This window comes from Melopsittacus undulatus, chromosome 1, assembly GCF_012275295.1.
Source record: "Melopsittacus undulatus isolate bMelUnd1 chromosome 1, bMelUnd1.mat.Z, whole genome shotgun sequence".
Classification (NCBI taxonomy): Eukaryota; Metazoa; Chordata; class Aves; order Psittaciformes; family Psittaculidae; genus Melopsittacus; species Melopsittacus undulatus.
Genome location: NC_047527.1, coordinates 126994197 through 127006780, shown reverse-complemented (window position 1 = coordinate 127006780; position 12584 = coordinate 126994197). Strand labels below are relative to the sequence as shown.

General features: G+C 35.8%; 1 protein-coding gene across 3 annotated transcripts in view; it reads left to right on the top strand.

Annotated features, from left to right (window-relative positions):
• DGKB (diacylglycerol kinase beta) overlaps positions 1-12584 on the top strand; it is a 354661-nt gene that overhangs the window by 62554 nt on the left and 279523 nt on the right. The window lies entirely within an intron of this gene.

Here is a 12584-nt window from a genome sequence, read left to right as displayed (position 1 = left end):
TTATAAAAGTAATACCTATTCAGTTAAGATTTCTTTTAAAATTCTATTTCTCTTGCTTTGTTTCTGGTAGTGGGATCCCCATTATTAAAGGAGAATTTTTTTTCTGACAATATGAAGAATTCAGCTGGAAAAAAAAGTGTGTGTGTGTGTGCATGTATGTATGCATGTTTATTGTCTCTACAGATTCACTACTAGACAAAGTATTCTGGTTTGGCTGGTAGAAAAAGCCAGTTATTTTCTTTTGTTATCCCCAATTGCAATTTGCATCTGCTTAGCACATCCTAATAGTGTGACTCAAAGTTTAGCTAAATAAAAACCTATTTCAGTAATGTTTCTAATAGTAATGTTTCTGACTGTGCTTGCATTATGTTCAGGGTAGAAAATGAAAATTACTTCATCTTACATTTCAGGATGTAAAAGACAAATTATTGTCAAGTAAAGTAGTTACAACTCATTAAATATTGAAAAAGTATTTGTCATTTTGAACTTTGCAAAGCAGAATGTTCATATAGTCAGTTTCTGAGGAAAATATTCATCTTGTAAATGATTGTATGAAATCTCTATTATTATAGTTAAATAGATTCATAGGTTATAAAAGGATGGGAATAAATGACCAACTAATTTATTCTCAAATGTAACATTGGTTGTAGGACCTGAATTTATTTTTCTTAGAGTGTAGACCCACTTTTGTTTTATTTTGTTGGGGTGTTTCTTGTTGGTTGGGTTTTTTTTTTTTTGGGTGTTTTGTTTTTTTTTTAGAGAAGTGTGAACTGTTGATTTACAAGTTCAGTGCGTGCTCTTTTTTTTAATTCTGCAGTTTTCTTTGTGCTTTTAGATCCTTATAGTCTTAATCTATTATTCAATTTTTTTTCTTGAAATTCTTCACTTATTTTCAGTTAAACATTTTCAGATTTGTGAAGTGTAAAGTTTTAAAGTACAAAATAATATATGGGTATTTAAATAACACGTTGCCATGCAGGTAATACATTGTCAAATTTGCGTATAAGCAAATCAGTACTTGAAGTTGTGAGATTAGTCTCTTTCAGCAAAGTTGTTCCTCCAGTTTGAGGGTAGGTGGAGGTTGAAGCATGGCAAAAAGTGATCTATATGGGCACCTTGGATAACTGCTCTAACTGAAAGCAGGTGAATTGGCAGAATTTGTGTCAAGCTGTTGTTAATAAACACAGTGGGTTTAGTATGGAGTCGGTTTAGCAGCTAAAGCAGAAGCAGTGTGTACAAGGAAAGCAAAACAAGGAGTTCATTCACCAGTTCCCATTGGCAGGCAGGTGGCACAGCTTAGTCTGCAACACTTTGGTGTTTCCTGGCGTTCTTCAGTTTACAGCTATTTGTAGAATCCTACCAATGTATCAAAATATGCAGGGATTATAGAGCAGAAGAACACCTAAGCCAGTGAATAGGATGGGAGGATGGAAGGGGTGGAAGGAATGCAAGTCAGGCACTCTGTAATGGCTTCAGTGTCTCCAGCAGGGATCAAGTTATTCACTATTACTTGGTCAATGTTGGACCTAGACTAACCCTGATAGCTTTTGTACTTTGCTGCTTAGCACGCAGGCTTCAGGGAGTGCAGCATAAGGAAAACACAGCTAGCAGTGAAACTACTTCTGATCTATTAGAATTTATTAGCTCAAGTTTTATGCTATGAGCTACTGAACTGGAAGCAAAATGACTGAAAGTTCATCTGCGATTGAATGACTATGCCAAGTTAGAACTGCCTTTGCACAGGTATGTCTATATGTTTCGCAGAGATTCAACCTGCCATGTGGATAATCTCTTTACAAATGATTTGCAAGTTGATTGTATCTGGTGGGATGAGGACTTCATGAGTTGGATGTACTATTTAATTAATTAATTGTTATTTCTAAACGAGATGGCAAAAATTGACTGATTTCAGCTGCGTCAGTAATGGTGCAGCTTTTTACTTCCACATACTGAAGACAGCACTTCCATTTTGTTGTGTTTTGTAAAGGATACAAACGTGTTTCTATTCTAGATCTTTGTTTCCTAGATCATTATGTCATAAGCACTCAAAGAAATTTTCTAACAAAAGGTGGTGCCAGTTTTTTAACAATAAATATGGGACATAAAGCTATGGCAGATTTAGCAGATCGACAAATTTATGTACTTTAAAAAAAGCATTAAGAACTTCGTGTTTCAAGCCTCTCCTTGCTTAAAGGGCTCAGGAATTTATTCCACTCTGTTTCTTCTGTATTGCATTTTTTTGTCACAAGCTGATGTAATGGGATGGAAATAGCAAAAGAAAAGCTATTGGTATTCGAAATTTGTTACATGAAGTCATCTGTTTTTCCATTATCTTATATCTTGTTGAGTGTGGTTTTTGGGCTTAGTGGAAATCTGATTATCAGAAGGTATCTGATTAGTGGTATCTGATTATCAGAAGGTCATCCAGTATAGGGAGGTTTTTTTTATTGAGCTTTAACTCTCTGCTTTCAATGAAAGGGAGATGACTAAAACTCCTACAAATGATATTGAAGCTTTGCTCTGCCACCTTTCTAAGTCAGTCTCAAATATGCAATTAAGAATAGATTTTATACCTGATATAAGACACACAGGTTGGTTAAGATCCACCTCCTGAAGTCCTGTGATTTATAAAATAAATCTCAGATGATGGAAAGAATATTTAATTAATTAATTTCAGCTGTTTCATTTTGAAAGGAGCACTGAATAGGCTAGCAAGAATTAGGAAAGCAGATGGATATAAAGACTGTATCTAAATGGGCAGTAAGTACACACCATTGTGTGCTTGTAGTCCTAGTGTTGTCACCCTTTGTGGGGGTTTCTTGTTTACTTGCTTCCCTACTTACCATCTAGAGCTCTTAAGCTTAATCAGTGCATGAAGAATGTCATGAGAGGTAGGTGAAGGAATCTCAACCAGACAAGGAGTCAGGGTGCAGAATGGACCAGGGCAGTGCTCCAGTTCAGATGTGGATAAAAAGAATAAATCTGCATACATAGAAAGATCAGGAAGGTTATGGCAATGAGTGCATGACACAAGGTGCATTCCATGGCTGGATCTGCCCAGACAAGTGAAGCCCTAAGTTTGGCAGAGTGTTTACAGTCAGGTTGAAATCATTTGCCTACTCCAAAGTTGCTAATTGTTTCTCCTTAGATTATGGGGGCGTCAATCTGCTCCCCCTCCCCGTCTTCCAGTTCAGTGGGCTGGGTACCCAGAGAACAGTCGGTCTTACTGTTAAAGACTGAGGCAAAGAAGGTGTTAAGTACTTCAGCCTTTTTCCTCATCCTTTGTCACAATGTTTCCATCCAGTGAAGGAAGGAAATTCTCCTTAGACATCCTTTTGTTGTGAATGTATTTATGGAATTACCATTACCGTTCATGTCTATTTAAGTTATTTAATGAACAACTATTCTTGACAGCATATAATTTTTGTTATTTTTTTAAAGTACACAGGGAAAGACAAACAGTGTATTTACTTTTTTTTTCCTTGGTTATCTCTCATTTTATGGTTAAATTGCTTGCACTCTCTAATCAAGACTAGAATGCTGACAGAACCATTTTCTGGGCACATGCACTAATGCAAGAGAATGGCATATTCTATCTAATGTCTTAAACCTGTTAATTTACATCACTAACCTTTCAACAAAAATAGTTCTGTTCTAAAAACAGAGCCTAAGTGTTATGACACTGCACTAATGTATGTGTGTTCTTTCCTTCCTTGCATGCATTACAGAAACAAGATATACTTAATCAAGTAAGTAATCTTATTTTTTTTTTCCCTTTTGCTATGCATAGGAGCAGTATCTTTTATTTTGTAGGCTTTTATTGAGAAATCACTTATTAATGCTGCATGTGGCTATTCTGTCAGATAATAGACAAATATTTAAAGCTTAGAGCAAAGTGCATTCTTTTTCTGCTGGCAGACTTTTTCACTGGGTGAATTTCATTTTGTCATTCACAGTACATAATATTGCTAACATTAATTGAAAGGAACATGAAAAATTCAGAGCAAGTAATTAACTTTGTTCCATACTTGTCACAGAAATTTCTGCTTACTAGTGAGATCTCATAATGGTTTGTATTATTCTGAAATGACAATAACAAATCTCAGAAAAAAGTACTGTTTCTAAAACTGTATAATGCCATTTATATTTACCAGGCTTAAAATTGAAGATTTAATAGTTTGAATAAGGCTTGTAGTGTTCTTTAAGCAATTGTGACTTTACCACAATTGCAAGAGAAATGGTTAAATAGCTGATTGTCATCCCAAGACTCTACTCCTGAGAAGCTTCAGCAGCCTAAAACCAGATATAAAAATATAATGAAAAATAAAAGAAGCTGCAGAAGAAGGAGTAATCAAATGAACTGTTTTTTAGAATGACCTAGTTATTCTTTCTTTGTAGCACAGAGGTGTTAAAAAGCCCCTGCTCTGCTGTGCTGGAAGATGAGAACCATGAAAAAGTTTAGATACTGAAAGGATTAGTCTTTTTTGGAACCCCTCCTTTCTGGGGTCAAAGGCCAGTTGAGCTTTTGGAGGTGTGTTACTGAGAGCAGTACTCCCTGTTCACAAAAGGGCTCAGTTTTATTTAGATGACAGACATTAGTTTTTTAGTAAGCTAACAGAGTGACTGCATTGAGTCCTGGAAGAGAAGATATTCAGGTTAAAGCAGTGTGTCTAGGATCACTAATCACATTAGTTATTTTTGATAATAACCTGGTCAAAAGAAGTAGATGGATGCTAATAAAATCAACTTACTAAACCAAGTGTGGGAATTGTTGCTAAAAAAGGAGAAAAATATGAATGGTATACCGGAAAAGCTTGATGACATTCTGGACTATAGTAAAAGGAAATAGAATTAGATGCACTAGGGCAGAGCATGGTGTGGTGTACCCTGGAACTTGTGACATTGACAGATAACTTGCTGTGTACAGTAGTTGATCACAAGATTACAAAGCATCACTGTGGTTTGGTCTTGAAGAAGCAAAATACATTACTGGGACATTGTAGTAGTATTCTAGTGGTATTCCTGTGGCCATGATGGTCTGAGAACAAGACAAGACTTGTAAGAAAAAGTTGGGTCTTAGGACAATTGTCATAAGTGGAAATCTTGTTAAAATTGCAAACATACAGACATATGGAGTGAAAGGATTGTTGTGCTGTTTCCCTCTGCTGCATTCTTTGATTTTATAGGAGATACTGGTTTACTGTAAGGACCTTGCTTTCTTATATAAAGTGAAGTATTCCTACTGCAGATGGGAAGCTGTAATTTTCTATAAGAAGATGCTGCAGAAACTATACATTTCTGCTTTTGACCAAATGATTGGACAAAGTGAACTCAAATTTGAACTAATTTACAGAAAGGTTAATAGGATGTGGAGAAATATAGCTTATCTATTATGTAGGAGAATGCAGTGCCCAACTTATAAGAAACTTATAGCTAATAAAGGATGTTACGTCTTTCTAGCTACAAAAGAGAAAAATTGTGTAGCTTGTGCGTATCACCAGCAGAACTCTCTACCCTTCAGACACTGGGCACTCTGTTTTTTCTGGATTTCTGGGCATATTTTCTAGGGAAACAGCTTCCAGGATACCTAGAGAGTTGGGAAGCCCGCCAGGCAGAGATTCTGGCAATCTGACTTGTGAGCCTGCTTTCTGTGGAAAGTGTTGATGGCACTGAGGTGTAAAATGTTACAGATAGTCATTTTCTGCTGCAAAAGTGCAGTTTTGAATACTTCTTAATCATCTTTAGTGGTCCCTACATTTTTTTTTTTATTTTTTTTTTTGCATTGCATTGCACTGTACCTTATTGTCCTGGTACACACTCTGGTCAGATCTGTGTTATCTCAACCCTTTGAGCCCCATGTTGGGCACCAAAAAAAAATGGCGTGGCTTAAGCTGAGTCGGCAACCCAGTACCATGCAGCCGTTCGCTTACTCCCCCCCAACCCTTCTCCCCCCTCTGGGGGGAGGAGATGGGGAGGAGAATCAAAAGAATGTAACTCCTACAGGTTAAGATAAGAACAGTCCAGTAACTAAGGTATAACACAAACCACTACTGCTACCACCAATGATAATAATGATAAGGGAAATAACAAGGGAAGAGAACACAACTGCTCACCACTTGCCAACTGATACCCAGCCCAACCCGAGCAGTGATCTAGCCCTTCCGGGTAACTGCCCCCAGTTTATATACTGGCATGACATGCTGTGGTATGGAATACCCCTTTGGTTAGTTTTGGTCAAGTGTCCTGTCCCTGCTTCCTCCCAGCTTCCCCTCCTCCCATGAGACTTGGGAAGTCCTTAGTCAGAGTAAACACTTCTGAGCAACAACTGAAAACATTGATGTTATCAGTGCTGTTCACAGGCTGAAAGTCAAAACCACAGCACTGCCAGCTACTAAGAAGGAGAAAAATGACTGCTACTGCTAAACCCAGGACACTTATGTTGAATATTTACGAGCCTCATACTGTTTTCATTTACATGTTACCTAATTCTCATAGTTTGTTAAATGGCTACTCAAGGATGACTTTGCAGTTCTGGTGTTCATTAGATAGTGTTTCAAAGTATTTTAAAAGAGAGGGGTTTTTTGTTTGTTTGTTTTTTGTTGTTTTTGTTTGTTTGTTTGTTTATTAGGGTACCACCATCAGTATTTAGGTGGGTAGAGAATTGTAAGCTGTCTTGGTATTCAGGCCAAAGGGATTATTCTGTGCCAAACAATATGATGCTTAAAACTACATTTCTAAGGGCGGGGAAAAAATAGGGTCACATTGGGGTCTGTTTTATTTTTAACATATTTTATTTGAATAGTGACAGACTACGCTGACAGCTTTTCTGCTCCTCTACCAGGATGAAACATTATAAATATGGTACCAATTATGGTATTGAGTTATAAAGTGTGAAAAATGCTAACCTCATATTTTCATGTTAATTTGAAATCAGCTACGTAGTTTTTAAAGTGAAATAAACACAGAAAAAAATCCTCCAGAAAGGATACATTTAGTTTATTTCTTGATTGTTACATTGCCATTAATGAATATTAAGCTATCTGTTCTTCAGTATATACAGTATGTAATAATTTATGGATATTTCTTTTAACATTCATCAGTAATACAAGATCCTTCTAAATGTATGTGGCTTAGCACTTTCTTCTTAAAAAAACCCACCTTTATATGTCAATGTAGCATGTTTATTAAATTTATGTATTCATGTGTAGTACTTATTGATATACAAACTTAAACACACATATGATTGTGTACTAAAGAAAACCTGTTAGTAAAGTTTCTTTTTTCTTACACAGATATAAGACTAGGATGACACTGCAGTCGTTGGTGAATACATTCCAGATTTATTTTAGTAATTAGCATCAATTTATTTTAATAACATGAGAACATAGTACAAGGTTATGCTTAAAAATCTAGTTAGTGCATAAAAGTTGAGTCTTCTCATTTCCATTTTGGGTGTTTTTGAAGAGATATGTTAGCTGAGGGAAAATTTTGTCAGATATATATCTCTAGTATTGATAGTATCAAAATATTTGTCTGTATGGGGTATTTGGTTGCAGCAGCCTGTGACGGCATGTGATTTTATTGGTTTGGGTTTTTTTCCTGTAGACTTTTGTCTGAGTAGATGAGAATTTGCATTCTGCTTTAGCTAAAAGTTAATTTTATTTGGTTATCAGAACTTTCAAAGTTAATTATATAAAAAAAGTATTAAATCAAATGCTGAGATCAGAAAATGACTTTCAATTTAAATCAAACTTAACCCTGATGCAGAAAGGTTTTCTTCACGGTGAATTCCAAATTTAATTAGAATTTCTGCTTTATGAAGATTAGAAATACACTTAAAATGTCAGAAAATCTATGCATTCTTGTGCAAATCATGTTTTCTAACTCATTAACCCTCTCTATGTAGTATCTGATTTTTTGACACACCACATCCCCCTGTATTTTGGCAAAAGTCAGGTTTTACAACATTGCCAGAGTCAATGAATCTTAAAACTGGGGACTTTTACTGGGGATGCTTTAGCATTGCTTTTCACAGCTAATCATGTAATTGTCAGTAATACAGTATCATTAATGTATGCAGTTGTTGTCAGGTGTGAATCAAGGCCCTGTAACATCTACTTCTTTTTCAAAAGCTCTTTTTTTCAGATATTGGGTCAATATAAATTGCTTAAAAAGAAATTGTCTATTAAATGGACCTACAAACAAAAATAACCCTGACCTATTACTGTCAGTAGATTAAAGCTAAATATCCTCTACATTTGTGGCACATTTGGGTATCCGGCAGCATAATTTAAAAAGCAATTAATTGAAAATTACATTTCAATATAATTATCTTTCCATTATCTCTGAAACAGTCTCTGTAATAAGTGAAAACCATATTTCATGGAACTCTTGAAATTGAATGATTTCTCCCTCCCCCTCCCACCCTGATTTTCAGGATGTCAAAACTAGTGGCTTATGTTGAAATATTTTATACAAATTTGAAAGATTAAAGGGGCCAAAAAGAATGTGTTATTTTTAAAGAATTCATGGGTGGAGATTAATTACTAACACTACATGTCTTGTTCCCATTTATGTGGCCAGTGTGGTGGGGAGGAATAAAAGGAGTTACTATTCTACCCCTCCCTTTCCCCTGCCTCACCCACAATGAAAACTTTTTTTTTTTCAAGAGACTATTAATGAAGTTGCTTTTTTGCATCTTGTGGGGAGAAAGAAAGTGGAGTGATACAGCTTCTCTTACTTCCTCTTACATGCCTTCCAGAAGAACTGCTTATTGCTTTTATATCAGCTAGGAAAATGTAGGAGACAGTTGGAACTCTTCTGTTGCAGTTTGGTGTTAGGGTAGATCGTGAATCAAATGCTGACAATTTTTTCAACTAAATTAATTTTCTTTTCAAATGTCTTAGTATAGTAGGAGTTAAAATACTACATTGCATAATTAAGACCTCTAATTATTTTTTTTATAATTAAGGATGCAGAGCTTGCTTTACATGTATCCTGTTTTTCACTGAGAAACCATTTTTGTGTGTTCTCAGTGTTAGGGATATATTGAGTTGTGATGTCTGTACCATGGAGAGTTCTTTGTATTATTTATGCACTTATAGCACAGAACTTACACATAAATGCATAAATCTTCTCAGTGTGCATACTTGGATTTTTCTTGATCTTTGATTTTTGGGTATTGTCAGTAAAGCGGAACAATTATAAAATTTCACAGCTTAACTGCAATAGGAGAAAGGAAGAAGTCAAATACAGTATAGTGTTTCCTTTTTTTCTAGTTACCCATTAGTTACCCGCTTCTTACCCCTTCCCCATTTGCTACTTCTGATTTGTGAGATGGAGAAAAAAGGGATGAATTTCTGCGGCTGGCTTATCTTACCTGAAGTGACATTTGTAGTTAGGGACACCACAGCCTGAAATACATGATTTAAGGAATATTAACTTTGGTTTACTACAATAGGGGAGAAAGCTTAATTGGTTTAGGGAATGCAATAGCTCTATGAATGTTTCATATCTTGTAAGAAGTAAGAGGCCAGTGAAAATTGCTGACAGTGTGTCAGACTGTTGGGTTATAGTTTCCTGTGTGTACCTGCTTATGATTCCTATGGATCTCGTGCTTGTGATTCCTCAGCTCCCACCAGTGCAGATTTTCACTGCAAAACTTAATGTGAGAAGTTTTGTGACATCACTGATTTTTAGAAACTAAAAAGCAACACTGTTGTATACAACCAGTCACCCAAGATCAGTCCTATTCTGTATGTAGTGGAGGATGAGCAGAATATGGTACATCTGCCTTGGACTGGGGAAAGACAGATATCTGTTCTCTGCAAAGACACTAGAATGTATAGAAGTGATTCCATGCTTTCAGTTAGGTAGTTCTTTTAAGGCAGATTTTATGACCTACTGACCTGGTAGTGCAGATGTAGTTCAGCCTCTTTCTCTCCAGCCTACAAGGTGTTAGAAGCCTGCTGCCTAGTCAAAATCAGGTATTTTAAAGCACTTCGATAGCATGTTGCAGCCATAATCGGATCAGAGACATAACCAAGTCTTGTATCTTCTGTTGAGGATTTGTCTGTGTATATCTGATACAAAATTAGAAGGCACCTGAAATTGTCTGTTATTTTACCAGGTATAGTCATAGCTGCTGCTTGGAAACCAGTCCTTAAATTCTTGTATTTTCTGAGATTTAGAGACTCACCCTCTATGAACTAGTGCTAAATTAGTCTAATGTACTTATCAGTGAGTGCTTGAGAAAAACCAGAACTCTTATCATAGTAATTAGAGATTTTTTTTTAAGCATATTAAGCATAGACTGTCCTCCAATTTCTCTTGGAGTGTCATGTATTCTGGGAATCTACTGTTCAAAAAAAACGTAGGTAAAGCCAGTCATCCAGAAGGGTTTTGGATTGGACCCTAAATATCCACCTGAAAAAGGATATTAAAGCATGAGAAAGTTTCTGATCAGCAGGGAAACATTTGCCCCAACTTTGCGTGACATAAAGTCAGATTGACATGAAGTCAACTTGCAGTAATGTTTATGGCAGGATAATAATTTTGGGGAACATCTGCCTCCACAAAGCAAAACAGATCATGAAGAAGATTTTCACTTCATATTGAACATTTTTTCCGTTGACCAAAGCTTCATTCTGATCCCATTTGCTTGGCCAGTTATTGTTTCATAATATTCGTATAAATCTTCACCTGCTCAAGTTTGACTACGTTTCTCTGTGCAGTGTGCAAATGCATGAAGAAATGGCAGGTACTCTGGAATTAACACATCTCCTTCACATAAGAAATCAGTGGTCTATCAAGAAAAGTTATTAATTTTAGAAAAAACCTCATTTTATGCTTTCCCTTTGACAAAGAATTTGCTTTGACAAAGACTTTGCTGTAACCCCAGACTAAAAACTGGTTCTAACAGACATTTGACAAGACCTGTGCAGACTCTTCATCTGACTTCCTCTTCTTTAGGTCTTTCAACATTACATTCTGTAAAAAGTGAGTATTAAAGGACTGGCTCTTGTATGCTTCTGTAGAGAGAACAGAAATATAGTACTCTTGACTGCTGCCAGAATGGGGGAAAAATATTAAAGGAGCAGAAATGCAGTGGGACAGAGGTGCTAACAAGATTGGATCGATAATCACTGCTGTTTCCCCCTCTATCTGCCTGGCTCATATGTTGCTTCCTCACATGCTCCAGTTTGTCCATAAATGGTATCATCTCTCTCTGTCCACATTTCTAGTTTAAACAAAATAGGTGCTATAGGGTACGACCTTTTGCAGCTTCAATTTTGTATATCCATGTGGCTAGTGTTGCTTTAGTTTTATCTTCCTATATTTTACACTATGTGTAAAACATTGTAACTGAGTTTCTTGAGTAACAGTTTTTTTATTGTCTTATTCCAAGAACAGTATTATAAGGATAATTCTTGGCCTAATTATTTTTGTTTTATACTTTTTATTAAAAGCTATTTGAGGGATGGAATTTTCTTCAAAGTTATAGGAATTGGCAGAGCAAATCTGAGTTGTTTGCGTTTGCAGCTTCCTTGTAAAGTGGAGGATGCCATAAGCTTCAGAAAAATTTCCACAACACATTGGTTGGGTGTGGTTCTTTAGCAAGACAAATTCAGCTGAAACTGAAGATCTTGGCCAATGTATCTGTATTTGCTTAGTCAGATTCTGCAACAGGAATGGTCTCGTAGTATCAGGAAATAAGACAGATTAAGCTTCTTTTTTCACTGTTAAAAAAAACTGCTTCTGCTATTCTAAAACATAAGAAATTAATAGCAAGTTATTTTCATTGATGGAACTTCTCATATGTAATCTTTTCATGGCATTAATATTAAAACCAACCAACTGCTAAATGTTGCTAAAATTTGATTCTAATGTTTTAGTCCCAAAGGCTCTGAATGGCCTCTTGGAACAATTTAGAGTTGCTGTTTGCAGCTTTGTTTAGTAAATAATGCTGTATGTAATAGTATTTTGCATAAATATTTATTAAATTCTTCCATGTGTCCAGAAATACTACCTTAACAATTTGGTATCTGTTTTGATACCTCTCCCTGACTAGCCTGATCTTTTAAACGTACTCAGATCACCTCCTCATTCAAAGGACTATTTCAGTAATTTGTTCAGTAACATTTTATAAGTAAATATTTAATCATTTTATCAGCATAGACAAACAGAAACCTCTTTTTCCCGTTAGTAAATCTTCCGCTCTTTTCTAATATTTGGATACTCTGTAGGAAAAGTGATACCCGTTTGAATGTCCCCAGGCAAGCAAGGGAATTCAGCCAAGGTAACTCACTGGGGAAGTATCTTGACCAGGACTTTATTTTTTTTTTTCAAAGGGTGGGAAGATTTGTCATTTTTTCTGTGCTTTCAGGAGGAGATATGGTCTCCGTGGTCTCCATTGCACTTGATGCACAGTTCTTTTTTGAAAAAAAAAAGCAACTTTTTTTTTTTTGTGACTGTGCATAGTGAGACCTGATAGCACAGATTTATATGCTATTAATTCTATTAGATGTGAAGCAAATGATGAAATCTTCAATCCAGTGAAGATTGTAACATTTTTGCTCAAAAAC